Genomic DNA, 16,283 nt, shown 5'->3' on the forward strand with positions numbered 1-16,283 from the left:
TTGAAACTCATATTCAAAACCTAGGAAACACCTCAGATTGTATTTATTAACATCTTTACTTGAACTGCAGTACATTTGGACTAAATCAGTTGAAGCGTATTTGACCCACAATGGTTTTAGTGGGCAGTGTGCCAGACCAACTTGTGTAAATAGAATTACTGCTTGTGACTGCATTTTGGATTCACTATGGTTATGTTTGACGTATAAAAGCTGTTTGATCATCTGAAATGTTTAAATGTGCGGGCAAGAGGGCAAATACTTTTCACAGCACTGTTTCGCTGTGTATGATTGGTTTGCAAGGAGTGAAAGTATTGCAGCCTGCTAAAACATTGCATCCAAGCAGTTCTTTGCAACTAAGATATTGTCTTGATGCTTCTCAATAATCCAGTCAAAAATAACTGAGTGGGTCCTCTGGATGGGTTCTTAGTATAAATGTTCTGTCTCTTCTCCAAGAGACGGAACATTTCAGCTAAGAAGAATGGATGAATAGGATACTGTACATATTGATATTATGATGGTTATGATTCAAAATATTGAGCAACTTTATTATAATTTCAATTACACGCCGAATAACTACCAAGAATTAATGTTATTGATGTCAAGATTCATATAACAAAGACCTGGCAGATGTTTTTTGTCAGTAGAAACTCTTACTAAATTTGTGTGTCCACATAGAGGTTCCGGTAATAATTGATATTTTTTAAATAAAATAATTTTCAGTCTTAATTTACCACAATGTCGCAGTTTATAACTTGTCTGTGCATTATTTTGTCATTAGAAATTACAAACTGTCAGAGGAATAAGGACGAGGCAATAATATCACATTGTCGAACTTAGTTTGCTGCACAGCCCTGTCTGTTAACAGTGCAAAAATCTTCTGCAGAAAGAAAAACTGATACGACGCAGTAGATGATAATAACATCTGGCATTATAGCAAGAAAATAACAAATCCTTGTGAGTCATGGTATATGACATCATACCATATACCGTTTATGCTATCTATTACTCATCTAGATATTAAATTACGGATTGTTTAAAAAATATCAGAGCAGTTACTTGTTTGACCGCATCCCATGAGCCAGATGAGTTTCACAATGTGATCAACTCATCTGGCTTGGGAGGCCATTATTACACAGCCAGCAGCAACAGAGATGTTCCACTGATGGGGAATGGCACTCGACTGGGGCTGTATGCATAAATACTTTCTGTCTGTGACTCCAGAAGGTCAATGTTTGCTGCAATAAGACGTTCATTCTTTCAGTGAGGGAAAATCTTCAGCACAAGATTATGTTGGTTTTCCATCCCCTTCCATTTAGCCCAGAGCAATGGATCCTACAGACACCGAGGACACATGTAGGCATGCCTCACTGAGACAGCTCCATCTGGACTCTGCACACGGATTCTCTAATGATCACAGAGCAGGATTCCCTCTCAAGGACCCAGCACTCCTTTAGTGAACACTGTCCAGCGTCTTTTGTGCTAGGACTTTAATCATGATTTTTTTTTCCCCTTCTTCTTCTTTGACACACACCTTTAATGTTTTCCACCATGAGGTGGAGAATGTTAGAGCCCAGACATCTGTGGTGGTCTGGCATTTGATCTTCATCTCTTTCAAATGTACACGACAGGATATTTTCTCCCCAGACTCGGAACGCGTAGGCAGCAGCGGCTGTGTGGTTTGATTGAGATATGTGAAGGTAGTCCTGGCAATGCTGGACCATTAGATGAGTGTCCTTGAGCTCTACAGGTTTCTTTCATCACTCCTGGGTGGCTGGCTGGCTTGCTGTCCCTGGATCCTGGTTGGTTCCATTATTTATGACAGTGTCAATCTGACATGAGATTGCTCTACCTGTAGTATTCGGCCCACAATGCTGACTGTGAGACAAATATGGAGCGCAGGATAACAACAGTTGTTGACAGAAACTCCAAGTTTCCCTTGATTTCCTGTAGCAGGGAAAACCTCGGGATTGCAAGAAGGTAGAAAACCCCTGTTCTCTATTTTGGCAGATGTGAAAACTAGTTTATTTGAATTAATAATCATATTAATCGTAGACAAACTGGATACACAAAGCCTCAACACGCAGACTAAGATCGTAGGTCGATGTAAAACATGAGACATTTTTTATATCTTGTATTGTTTAACTATGAAACAAAAAATCAATTGAAGGAAAAAATATATGAAAATTAAACAAGGTGCAATTACCTGATCACATGAGTGTGCAAACTGCCAAGCTAATACTTTGTTGAACCACATTGTGATTTAGTTTAGGCATTCAAGGTTTCTTAAGGTCACATCTGAAGCCTTATGGATAAAAGGTGAAACGTGTTCATGAAACAAGTCTCTATGTAACCATTTAGGATCATTAACTAAAATCAATGCATTTATACTTTAAAGACACAAGTATTTCAGTACAGTTTTTCCCAAAGCCTTTATTGTAATTTCTGAAGAAGTAAATTGTAACATGTTTGTTTCTCAGGAGGTTGTGTCTTTTCTGTGGAGAGTCCAATCTAATGTGTTGGTCTTTCTTTTTACATAACTTCAGCAGGCCAAGCATGGACTGAGACGGTTTGCGCAACCAGACAAGAATCGAGGCAATAATGTGATAAAGGGCTTGGGATCCAGCAGGTCTAGAGCGTCTGACAGCCAAACGACACAATCTGAGTGATTGTTCTGACCCATTCATCCATCAGAAGCTCCGTCCCGAAATGAACAACCCCAAACCGGGCAAAAAGAGTCCACCATCTTTGTCAGCACCCTCGTAAGACATTAATATCCTTGCACCACTAGGAAAAGGGGACTTACCCAGCCCAGCTGAACGAAAAGGTGTCCAAGTTGGATTCCAATTATAAATTTCCATGGAGCTGTGGATAAAGGATGCTCTCACAACTGAGAGCGCATTTTGTGTGAAGGATGTGGCAGACAGCTAATTTGACAACCGGAGTGCAAACAAAACTGACATTGTGTGTGTTTGATAATGTATTCATGTTTGAAATGTCTCCCCTAAAAACAACTTTGTAATGCTGATGCATTTATTTCAATGATGAATCATGGCACCATCAGCTCAAAGGATCCAGCGAAATTACATCTGCAAAAGTCAAGATGCAAGAGTCTGCATGCAAATAAAACAGGGAATATTAATCAATGCTGAGTCCCCCCCCCCCCCCCCCACAAAGTGAAGCGTTAACTATTGCACTATTTCAGAAACATGGCATTTGAATAAATATTTTATTATGCTGGAACAGAATACATGGATGTTAGACAAGAAAAATCCATCACAATTTTTTGTTAATGCGGATGGCATTTACTGTGCTATTATGCGGGAGCTTTTTGCAGTGCGTGATGCCACTGGAGAGAACTCATGTCGGTGTGAGAAAAACTTAAAATGCAAAAACTATCAGAAGAGTCAAGAAATGTTTAAAGCCATTTTGTTGTTACCGCGGTTTAAACTGTAATTTTGTTGTTACCGTGGTTAAAACATGTTGAGGTCTGCCATTTTCAGTATTATCCAAATTATTATTTTACTGATCGAAGGACAATGTCGCAATGTTAATGAGTGAATATATGAAGATACGATGTAACGACGGATACATTGCCTTGCAAAAGCATTCATACGCCTTGAACCTTTTCACATTTTGTCACATTACAACTTTAGGTTTTTATTAAATAGTGCACAGGAAATTGTACAAAATAAATATGAATGGCTGTGAGGTGGAAGAACATTATTTATGGTTTTCAAGATGTTTATCTATCCAGATTTCCATTATATGTGCCTGCTTATATCCATATATCTTACCTAAGGGCAATTTAGAGAGACTAATTAACCAAAAGACATTGTTTTGGACTGTGGGAGAAAGCCAGAGTACCTGGAGAGAACCCACGGATGCACACAGAGAACATGCAAACCCCATGCAGATTGACCCCAGGCTGGGATTTCAACCCAGGACCTTCTTACTGTAAGGCAGCAGTGTTTGAAGATGGTCATAATAATGCATGCACTTCTTTGCATAATAGCTCAAGCTCAAATTCAAAGGAGAGTATCAATACGTTCTTTCAAAAGATTCTCAACATGATTTTGGCCTGGACTTTGACAGGCCATTCTAATGCATAAATATTCTATAAACTAACCATTGATTTTAGCTGTAACTGTATGTTAAACATGAATTCGAATAGTTTTTATTTTTCAATATGCATACACAGGAGTCTATACATAGCAAAACAAGTTTTGGGACATCACGGGTGTCACAGCACAAAGGATGTAAAAACAATTTGTAGAACTTTTTTTTTCATTGGGTCAGAATTTGAACGATAAAGTGCCGTAAATAGCACAAGTGAGAGTCTAAAGGGGAGTGATGGCATTGACAGCTCTGGGGTAGAAGCTGACTTATAGTCTGTTAGTTTCACCCGTGGCCAGTCAGCGCTTTTTGTGTCAGTCAAAGTCACACTTCTGCCAACTTAACAGAACACTCAGACAGCAAAGGAGATAGGAAAGAATGGTGACAAGGAAAGAAAATCCAGTCATGTATTTACAAAATAATTTCATGAGGCTTTTACAGGAGAACAAAAAAAAAACCAGAATGACGCAACATAAAAATTTAAAAACAGGCAAGTTTATTTTGAAGTTTAGTGTTCAAACCCCCTACCTCTAGTGTACTCTCCCCCAATTTTTCATCAACAGCTGCCACTGATTATTTCAATGATAGAATAATAATCTAAATTAAACACAGACACACTATATGTAGCTGTTAGACAGTGTCTCTTACCCCATGTGTGAAGCTGCTGCCGAGCTCCTTCAGTGATAGACTGCCGCATCCTAAATGAACAAGGGAGCGTCACTGCAGATCCCTCCTCCCAGCAGCATTTAGACTCTACAACCATGACATCTTCCAACAAACTCAATGGGAGTTTACATCCCTACAGTTTTTACACATTTTTTAATTCTCTTAAAGAGTCTGCAGTCTTTTTTTATTAATAAATATACATTTTGCACATTTCTTAAAATCACCCTAATCAGTTGCACGCTTCATTAATCACTTAAATGTGCTGATTTTAATAGCTGCATTGTGTTTTTGTTTATCCTATGTTGAAAATTTGTTCTTTGCTGATGGTACACCTGAATTTCCCCACTGTGAGACATTACATGATATTTCTATTCTATATTTAGAATATAGTTAAATAGACAAACATTTATTGTACCAAAGAGGGGAAAATCAGGTGTTCCAACATGTAGATACACACAAAGGGAAAAAAAATAACAATAAAAAGACTAAGAGACTGTACAGTACAGGCACATTTACAACAGATATTGTATAGCTATTAAAAATAGCAGACTTAGATTAAAGAAAGGGACAACTGAGTAGGGTGATTTAAAACTGTACAATTGCAAGTGCATTTATGGATAAAACAACAACAGACTATTTACAAAATCCCTGGAAAAAACTCAAAAGTGTCAACACCCATTAAGTTTGTTGGGAGCAGTGGTGGTTATAAAGTCTAACAGCGGTCACGCTTCTTTGTTGATTTATGAAGGAGGTCTGCAAGAGCTTCATGCATGGGGTAGAAGACAATGTCCAACAGTGATATTATATTTGTTCTTCTGTTTTTAAACCCCAGTGCTGGGTTGAGAGGAATCATAGTACACAGCTGGCTTTCCTGATGAGCTTATCTGACCAGCTCAGATACAGATAAGCTGCTGCTCCAATAAACTACAACGAAAAAGATGGCTAATGCCACCACAGAGTCAAAAAAGTAAAGAATTTAGATCAGGACAAGGCTATTGACCGTACTATGTAGCATAGAGTGTACCCAGGTGAGGCCACTCCTTGTCTGTATGGTTTACCCAAAATTCACAAACAAGATGCACCAGCAAGACTCATTGTTAGCATGATTAACACTGTCATTTACAATGTTTCCAAATATCTGGTGTCTGTACTCTGGCCTTTACTTGGCAGTTCACAGCACCACATACAGAACACCAAGGATTTTACGTACAAGGGGAGGGATTTCATTATGGAGACAGATGAAACTGTGGTCTCTTGTGATGTCACATCACTCTTTACATTCATTCATGTTGATGAGGCAGTGGATGTGGTCTGTGCAAGATTAAAATCAGACACCACCCTTAGCAAAGAGCAACTGTGCCAACTCCTGAAACTGTGCCTACAGTCAACCTACTTCACATATGGGGGTAATATTATTTACTGAAACATGGGTGTGCTATGGGAATCCCAGTTTCTCCTAATGATGCAAACCTGTATATGGAGGAGGTAGAAAAGAGAGCTTCAGTGTGCTTTTCAGGGACACCACCAAGCCATTGGTTCAGGTATGTTGATGATACCTGAGTTAAAATTAAATCTCTGGAAGTCCAGCATTGCACTGATCACATAATTTATGTGAATAAATATATTCAGTTTATACAAGAGTATGTAAAAAATGGCAGTCTGGTCTTTCTGGACTGTTGGCTCAATCTCGGATGGAGGACGGTTAGAAACTGACATCCTCCACAAACCCACACACACAGACCAGGACTTGCAGTCTGACTCCCGTCACAAGTTAAGAGTCATCAGGACGTATCGTAGAGTAGACAAGATCCCCACAAACTCAGGGGCCCTTGAGCAATGTGGTTATCCCAACTGGGCATTGCTCAATGCAGACAAGAATCACAAACAGGACTCCATCCAGCCAACGGGTGAAAAGGAGGACCCCAAAACTGGACCAGTAGTCATTCTGTATGTTGACCATACTAGCCAAAAAATGTGGCCCAGCACAGAACAGTGACATCATCAGGCCAAGATTTGGAGGTTTACATTCATCTGTAGGCCAGTGGTCACTCTTTCAGGGATGAAGATGTTCTCATCCTGGCTAGGGAGGAATGTTGTTTTGAGAGAGGAGTAAAGGAGACTATTTTTGTGAAGAAAAATCAACCATTGTAAATAAGGGGTGGAGACCTCTGGATCCAGTTGCCCCCCTCTTATAATGGTGTTATTGCAAGTATGACTCAGACCCCTGGGAACAACAAGCAGCCATCAGAGTACGAACAATTGGCTGTTAGGCGAATGATCCTCTTTGGCATGTGAGCAACAAGTTATAATTGTCACAGTTTAACTGCTTATTTGGCTTTACCTGCAAATCTTCAAACTGAAGAAGTCTCTTGGAGAAGAGACGAAATGTTTCAACAAAGAAAAACCAGTCCATAGGACCCACTTAACTCTTTATTTTTCTATCTGAAATAATAAGATGCATCAAGATATCGCATGGCTTGTTTCCTGGATGTTCCTGGATGTGTCAGAGGGGTGGCTCTGCCCCTGCCAAAATCCACCTCCAGCTCCTTGGTTTTCCCCACACTGAGCAGGAGATGGGTCCGCTGGCACCAGGTCACAAAGACCTGTCTCCACTGTCTGTAAATACACTAATTAGGTAGCTTCCAGAACAAATTTGTTGCACTTTATTTTATTTAGGTGCGTCACAGTTAATTGGGCTATACAAAATGTCTTTCACATTTCTGGAATTGTAAATTTTGATGATTGGTTTCTTTGAGCCGGTCTTTCAAATTTCTTTTCCAAGGCATAATTTGGATTTTTGACCAAGCTGACAGATCCACATTTTTGGATTTTTTTCTTCAGTTCAGTTTTTACAAGTCAGTGGATGTAAACTGTTATTTTGATGATACAAACTGAAGCACAGACTGTAGAAGACAAATTACCAACTGTTTAAATGACACTAAAAAAAACAAACAATGAAATTTAAGAAGGGTAGGCTTGTTTGAAATACAGAATAAACTAAATAAATTAAAATGCATCTTGGCAGAGTCAGTGCAAGCTCACAAAGGCAGTTAAATGCATGGTATAAAGAACACTACAGTGTTCAGATGCCTGTCAGACATTTGTTATTTATGGTGGTTTTCATTCATAATATATGAGGTGATGAAAACGAAAATGTCAGCCTGAGATACAAGTCTGTGCATAGAAAAACAAGTAAAACAGCTCCTACAGAAACATGCAGTCATTACAAATCAGATTATGTGTGTGTATCTGCATGTGTGCACATGTCAAAACAAGTTAGAAATCCTTTTCTAACAGGGGGGCTTCACAGTTATATGGCACAGATCTTGTTAGATGAAACATATGAGTGAATTGACAAGACAAAGCCTTAAAAGGGTGTACTCCTGTATGTATATTGTGAGTCAACAGTAAATTGCAGATGATGAACGTATTGTGACACTTGTGAATTGCGTAGAAAGTAAGCTTAACTGTATTGCCAGGGAGCAGCAGACATAACATAATATCAAAATAGAAAAAAAGGGTCTTTATAATTCCAACATTATTTAGATGAACACACAATATCAAACTAAATCAAGTCACACCAGGGCTTGAAATTATGTTGTTTAAGCATCTAAAGTCCTTCAGTTTGTGTGAGTCATTGTGCTTGTGCGGTTCTTCTTTGACACAGTCTGAAAACATGGATGTTTGTTGTGTTGCTGATGTTAAATGAACAGTAATAGTGAACGTCTTCATGCATGGCCGGCTGTGTTTGTGTTTGCCCTGACTGGTGACCTGTTCAAATAGGTCCCTGCCACTCAGCTGATGGCAGCTGGTGCAGCCTGCAGCCTCCCATGGCCACAATGAAGGCTGTTCTGCTGAAACGGTGCTGGTGCTGAACTCGGGCTGGTGCTCCACTGCTCTCCTAGCTCGTTTTATAGAAAATTATTTTAGGACTTTTCTGCTGTAAAGCTACCTTAAAATAACATTTGTATGTCCCCTAAAAATATTTGACCAAATACACTGGGTCCCCCCTCTGTTGTTCTCTAAATTTCTGTAGAGAATGACAGTTCAGAACAACTGTTTGCAAGAATCATGGAGTTTGTATCATTTCCCTTTTGTTGGCTCTGTAACGAGATGTGAGAAACATTCCTCTGCGATTTTGGTCCATAGTAACATGGACAGCATCACCCAGTTGCTGCAGACATAAGGAAGTCTATTACAAACAAACAGAAATCTGTTTGCTATACCTTGTTAGATAAATGTCAAAATTAGCAGCTATGCTATGTGATTGACAATTGGCTTCATGAAATTCCTTTTTAATTTGCATAATAGGAAATGAGGGTGGCAGCATTTAAGACATGTTAAATGTCTTTTGAAAACAAGCTTATCATCCTTAGAAAAATGACAAAGAAGCTGAAGTGAAGCACGTATTGTCCACCAGACAGCTGCTGCGGACCATGCATCACATATGTAAACATACAATCCTTCTCCCCGCTTTACTGGAGTCTAATGGTCTTTATCTGTATAACACTGCAAACTCACCACATCACCAGGTATTTAAACCTGAATATAGTCTCTTATTTCTGTTTGCTTAATTCCCATCTTACTGACCTTGTTTTTCTGAGCAAAAACCTGATGTCCAATTCACCATAACAAGTGAATTGAGAAATTACACTGCTGTGAGACTCCAAGCTTGTATGGATTTGCAATAGTCTCATCGTTGAATGCATTTTAGACTTTTAAATTAAATTAAATTTTAAATTTCTTCTTGTTTGGTGCACTATGCCAAATCATCAATTGTGATTTTACTAACTACAAACAGGACTGATTACAACATGAGCTCTAAAATCAAGAAATCACTTAACATGAACCTGTCTGATAACATGAAGAATGCTAAAATATCACAGGATGCAAATAAATAAAATGCCTAGAAAGGGTTACAAAGATATTTCTGAGGGTTTGGGACTTTGCGGGTCCACACTGAGAGACATTAGCCACATAGAGAGAAAACATGGAACAGCGGGGAACCTTCCCAGGGTTTGCTGTTTTTCCAAAATCATCCCAAGCATCCATCAACCACTCATCCATGAGGTCTCAAAGGAACGCAGACCATCTAAAGCACTGCAAACATCACTTGACTCAGTTAAGGTCAGTACTCAGTATTCAACACAGAGTCCCAAGGCGAAAAGCACTGCTGACCCAAAAGAAAACTGAAATACGTTTAACATTTGCCAAAGAAACATTTTGATGATCCCAAAGACAAGACAAAAGGGGGAACGTTTTTGGAAGGTGTGTGTCCTGTTTCATTTGGTGTAAAACTAGCAGCACTAGAAAAAGAACATCATACCAACAGTCAAACATAGCGGTGGTAGTGTGGGCCTTGCATTTTGTCTTATGATTTGGGTGAATTTCTAAAACCATGAATCTGCTTTCTAGAAGAAAATCCTCCAGAACAATGTTAGGCCATCATTATGTGACCTGAAGCTCAAGCAAACTTGGGTGACGCAGCAGGGAAATGATCCAAAGCAAAACAGAAAGTTCCCGTCGGAACGACTCAAAAAATAAAAGTAAATAAAAAAATTTTGAGGGTGGACTAGTCAAAGTCTGGACTTAAATCTGATTGATTTACTGCAGCATTACCTTATATGGGGCAATCACAGTCAAAAACCTGCCAATGTGGCCGAATTAATTAAATCATGGAAAGAAGAGTGGGTCAAAATTCCTCAACAACAATGCAAAGACTCATAACCAGTTATTGCAAATGCTTAAAGCCAGTGGTTGGCACAGAGGGCTGCAAAGCCACTTGTTAGATTTCAAGACAATCGCTTTCTCACATACAGTCAGGTTGGTTTGGAAAGCATTTTCCCCTTTATAAAGTAAATATGCTTTTCTGTATTTACTTGTGTTATCCTTGCCTGATGTAAACATTTGTTTGATGATCTGAGAAATTAAAGTGTGACAAGAAAGCAGAAATCAGAAGAAAAAACATTTCACCACACTGTAAATACACTGAGAACAGTATTTGGATACTTTTTTTAAATAAAACATTCTTAGAAAAATTATAAACATACACCCATAATAAAAAAAGAATGCCTTCCTTTCATTTGTGGTATAAGCAGTATGAGACTCTGCACTTAGTGTCTGTTTTGTTCAGTGTAAAAGGCATGGATGTACTAGGTGTTAGAGCCCAGAGCTGCGCTTTAGCAAACATTAAATTAGCTCATGCAATATGGATAAAGGCCAGGTTACTGAAAATGAGAAGTACAGTACCACACTCTCAGAAACATGAAAGTTTCTTCATTTCCCAAACTCGCAGGATCAGAAAGCAGAAAATAACACTTATGTAACATGGATTCCACACTCAGCCATATTCTTCTAACTACAAATGCAACTCTGCAGTTAGCTTAATCGGGATTGATGGTACAGCACATTGGGTCTAAATTTAGTCTCCCCAAGAACCTTCCTGTTCTTTCTGTTGCTGTGGGGCGAAACAGAGGTTTTTCAGATCCTCCACGGTCACACGCACAGGATGGGAGGCAGCCGAGCTGAAATGCACTGCTATGTCACACTCTGCTGCACCCCCCCACCTCCCCCACCCTAACCTAAGTTTCTGTTTTTATTCTCTCGCTCTCTCATCTCTCTGTGCACTGGAATTTTGTGGATCATTGCTCAGAGAAGACTGTCACAGGGGAATGGGATCTGGAGTAAAAAAAAAAGAAGAAAAAAAAGCAAAAGGTCCAATTTTAAAGATGCACCCTGATGCAAATCTGCTCAAATGAGAAGTCCACGTTCAACAGAATCATTAATGCAGGAAGGATAGTCATTTTCAATCTTCTACACATCATGTCACAGAGAAAATAGCACATTTCAACACCTGTAAATTACACTGCAAAGATCTGAGAGCACAATTAATTAATAAATGCAAAAATGAACTATTCAATTACTACATCAATTGTAGAATGGATAAAATATATTGCTTAGATGAATGGATAATACTCCACCCACAGTTGACACAAAATTATTTCTAACCTACTACTAATGGAATACCAAACATATGGCTTCAAATATAAGAAATAATTTCTGTTGAAATTGGACTCCTTTCTTTAAACATGTAGGCAAAAGACTCACAACCATTGTATTAAAACGGATGCTAGATGGCAATGACGAAAACTGCTGACTAATGTTTTAGGGTCATGAGGCTGGACATATTCTTTCATTTATTAATTTATTTATTTTTTTAAAACGTAGCATTTTCCTTCAAATTTCTATCTTTATTGCTCCTCTTTTTTTGCAGATATGTGCTGCATTGTAATGGGACTATCTATGTATACATTTGTATATATACATGTATGTACATGTAATTGGTTCCCACATCCTCCCAGTTATACTCTGAGCTTATTAATATAGGGAGACGATTTTCTTCAAGTCTATTTTATTGCGTTTTGCCATATTACAAGTAGTCGGAAATTTGTTTTTTGTGCCCATGTTGTTTTGCTGTTTGTTTGTGTTCATGTCAGAAAATGTAATAAAACTCTTAGAAATAAATGTAGACTGTATACATGATTAAATGATTGATTGAAAAAATTGAAGAGAATAAATGATTAAACTAGGAAATATATGATTAAAGGATTACATTACTGAATGAACAAACAAGTAAATAAAAGCAATCAATAAATTAAACTGTTCAATAAATCCCTTAATTATAAATAAATGACTAATCGATTAATTGAATGAAAAAAATAAATGACTTAACAACTGAATCAATTAATGTAAATAGTAAATAAAAGCCTGAAAAACTTTACTGAGAGAATAAAAATCTTCTTAAAGCAAAAATCTCAATGTTAGTTCCATTAAAAAAAAAAACACGGACAGCATATATCAATGGATTTTTAAAAAGTAATTTTAGATAGAACACATTTCTGACCTTTGCTTCTTCCTGCCTCGAGGCGTTTTATCCTTCAGTTTCAACTCTAGCAGGTATATGTATTGAAATAGTTGCCTAAAATAAATCTCTCAGCCTATAAACTCATGAAAGGCTATCTTTACAATGTCAGCGTTGACAACCTGCAAAAAAAAAAGCTCACATCAGTGGAGCTTTTTTCTGTTTAAAAAAGTATTTGCCCTTTGCATACAGAAAGAAAGTAATGCAGCATTTTCTCAGGACTAGACTTTTTCATTTATATCTTCAGAAACATATTTTTTATAGTAAGTAATGTTGCATAAATGTTACACACCTGTCATAAATAATAATAATAATAATAATAATAATAACAATAATAATAATAATAATAATAATAATCTTTATTTAACCATCTTTGTCCCTTTGAAATCAAAAGATCTCTTTTGCAAGAGAGACCTTTCCAAGAGTGCCAGTATACAGTAAAAAAAAAATTACAATCACATTAAAATAGAAATAAAACCTGATATTCACAAAAAAATGTTTAAAAGGTATGTCTCTTGGACGTGATGGGTTCTATTGTGGTCTTAAATACTTGCAATATTTTCTTTAGTTCAGGAAAGCAAACTAACAATGTTCTAAACTTCTTTCAACAACTCGGCAGGGACAAAGTAAAGTCAATTAGTAGTTCTGATGTGATGCACAATTTTGCTCAAATAAGAAAAAGGCATTGGCTTAAACTGCTCAAATACAGTATAACCAGTAGGGACAGAAGAGACAACTGCAATAACAGGTGTACCAATAGCATGTCTAACAGAATAAAAAAGGGACATTTCTCACAGGCAGTGACTGAGACATCAAGCAAAACAGATGCAAGTGCATTTAAAACAGAACTAACTGTATTAAATAACACCCTAGGGCAATAGCTGCTGTTAGTTATGATGTTAAACACAAAATGGATTTTTGCTCCTTTAACAGATCTCTGGTACTGAGCAAACCTGTTTCTCAAAGAGACCAGAGATACATGCAGCCTGTCTTTCCTTCAATGTGATTTAGCCTTTTGGCATCGTTGTCTGAGTTCACGTGCGTGGTATCATTGTGTGACCACAGTTCAACTTTCTTTTTTTTTCCATTTAACAGGAGCAATAAAGTCCTGAATCTCAACAAGTATCATAAAAAAACAAAATAAGCACATAATAGTGTATCCAGACTGGTGAATTAGAGTAATGCAAATTCATAAAAGCAGCAGAAGTGTTCAGTAGTAGCAGAGGTGATAATGAAACAATGGCAACTCACCACCAATGGTTTACTGGCTGCAAAGGGGGCTGCAAATTCAATAAAGATGGGGAAATTATCGGAGATAGTCTCAGGAATTTCCCAGGTTCAGATGATCAGTCCATGAGAGACTACAAGGTCTAGAGTATGTCTGAAGTGGTGGGCTGGTCCAAGTTAAGTTTGTGTCAGATTATAAAAAATACAAAAAGCATAAAAAAATTTGAATCAATGACTCAGCAGGACAGCAGACACAAATGTTAAAATGCCCACAGATTAAAAGATTAGCATACTTAGGAATATATAGGAATAAAATCATATTATACTTAGGTGGACAGTAAACAACTGTACGTCAATATATTTTTGCAGATCTTCACATACCCGCGGTGAGGATATGCCAGTTCAGACGGGTGAAGTCAGTGGTAAGAATATTCAGAGGAGCAAGACTAAGCAAGGTGCCCTGCCACACCTCCTGCAAAGGCAACGGCTACAGGTAACCACTCCGAGAGGACACAATAGAAACAAAGGTACCGATACCAGGTAGAGCGGTGGAGGTGTTTTTAAATGATCATTTAAATCTTGAATGTGTGAATTTCCACCATAAAACAAACATTTATAAGGCGATTCTACACAAGTAGTGAGGACACACTCCAGATAAAAAAAAAACAAAAGCACAAAAAGCAACAATTTAAAGAGAAACACGATGAGCTGGGTAAAGTCTAAAAGGTATACTTACATCAAGGCAAAACTTCTTCAGCTTCTTCACATTGGTTGGTTTTCACTTGTGAACAGCGATCTTCAAGTCTAACCAAAAATTCTCAATTGGACTGAGGTCTTAACTTTGACTATTCCATTCCAAAACATTTAAATATTTCCCCTTAAACCGCACGAGTGTTGCTTTAGCAGTATACCTGTATACCAGAATCATTGCCCTGCTGGAATGTAAACTTTCATTCTGGTCGCAAATCATTGGTAGATTGACTCAGGTTTTTGGTCAAGAATATTTCTGAATCTGGTACCATCCATCTTTTCCTTGACTTGGACCAGTTTCCCGGTTTCTGCCACTAAAAGGCATTCCGACAGCATGCTGCTGCCTTGTTTCAGTTTGGGGATGGTGTTCTTGGGTTGATGGGATGTGTTTGGTTTGGACCAGACGCAGGGCCTGATTTTCAAATATTCCAAATACTGACCGCTGAATTGCACCAACAGAAAGTGGATAAGAAGTACAAAACAGAATTTGTCCGCCCCATTTAAATGAGTAAACAGCGTCTACTGCTGGCAGTTTGGGAGCTGCTGTCAAAAAAAGAGGAAGATCAAATCCTTCACATAGTCACTGCAGACACCCAGGATGCACAAAACCGTTTTTAACGAATGGAGAATTTCTGCCGTTAAATGTTGTCTTAGAGACAATTTTAATATTTTTTTTTTTTTATAAAAAGGTTATTTTGTCAGTAGACATCCTGCAAAACAGAATGAAAAACTTTTATTTTATGTCTCACTTTAATAAGAAAATATTACAGCTGACAAATCAGATTTATCCCTTTTTATCATTACTCTACAGGTTCGTATATCAGTGATGGTGTCCCATGTCAAATATGACAGCTGAGCAGAACTTTTCAAGCTCCTGTTGATTGAAACCTCCCTCCAGTTGTTGGAGGAGTTAATACTGATAATAACAATTTAAAGAAAATAATAAGATAAATAGGTCTGTCCACAGTTTACCCCGCCTCTCCCCCATTGACCGCTGGAGATAGCCACCAGCTTCGCCGCGAACCTGCACAGATAAGCGAGTAGAGAAAATGGATAGATGGAAGTTTCAGAGCCCGAATTAAAACAATAAAGAAGGGATTTATGAATAAGCTGTGGACCCGCTGCTCTACAATGACAACATGTCCCAGAATAACAGTCCCTGTTTTGGACAATCTGTTCCCAATTAAAATGGACCCAGATCTGTCTGCAAATCCACCACTTTATGAATGAGAACCTGAAGGCCTGAAATGCGGCGTAACAAGAGCTCGGTGCCCTGCTGTGAGTGAAAGACAGAGACCCCCCCCCCCCACACACACACACACACACACACACACACACACACACAAACAAGCAACGTCAGACCTGCACAGCGCTCACCCCCGCCCACCGCCTGCGGATGCGACACTTCTCCGAGGCCACCTCTTTTTGTCCCGCTAATATTATTCTACTGTTGTTATTTCTGACAGTCAAAATATATTCCCATGCAGACAAACTCTCTGTCCTTCTTCTGTCATTATACCAGTGCCTCTTTTCTGGCCACAATGACCGCAGGCATTGTATGCGTGTGAGTTTGCACCTGACTTTCAAACGTACTAAATATAGAGGC

Source organism: Fundulus heteroclitus, chromosome 6 (assembly GCF_011125445.2).
Source record: "Fundulus heteroclitus isolate FHET01 chromosome 6, MU-UCD_Fhet_4.1, whole genome shotgun sequence".
Taxonomy (NCBI): domain Eukaryota; kingdom Metazoa; phylum Chordata; class Actinopteri; order Cyprinodontiformes; family Fundulidae; genus Fundulus; species Fundulus heteroclitus.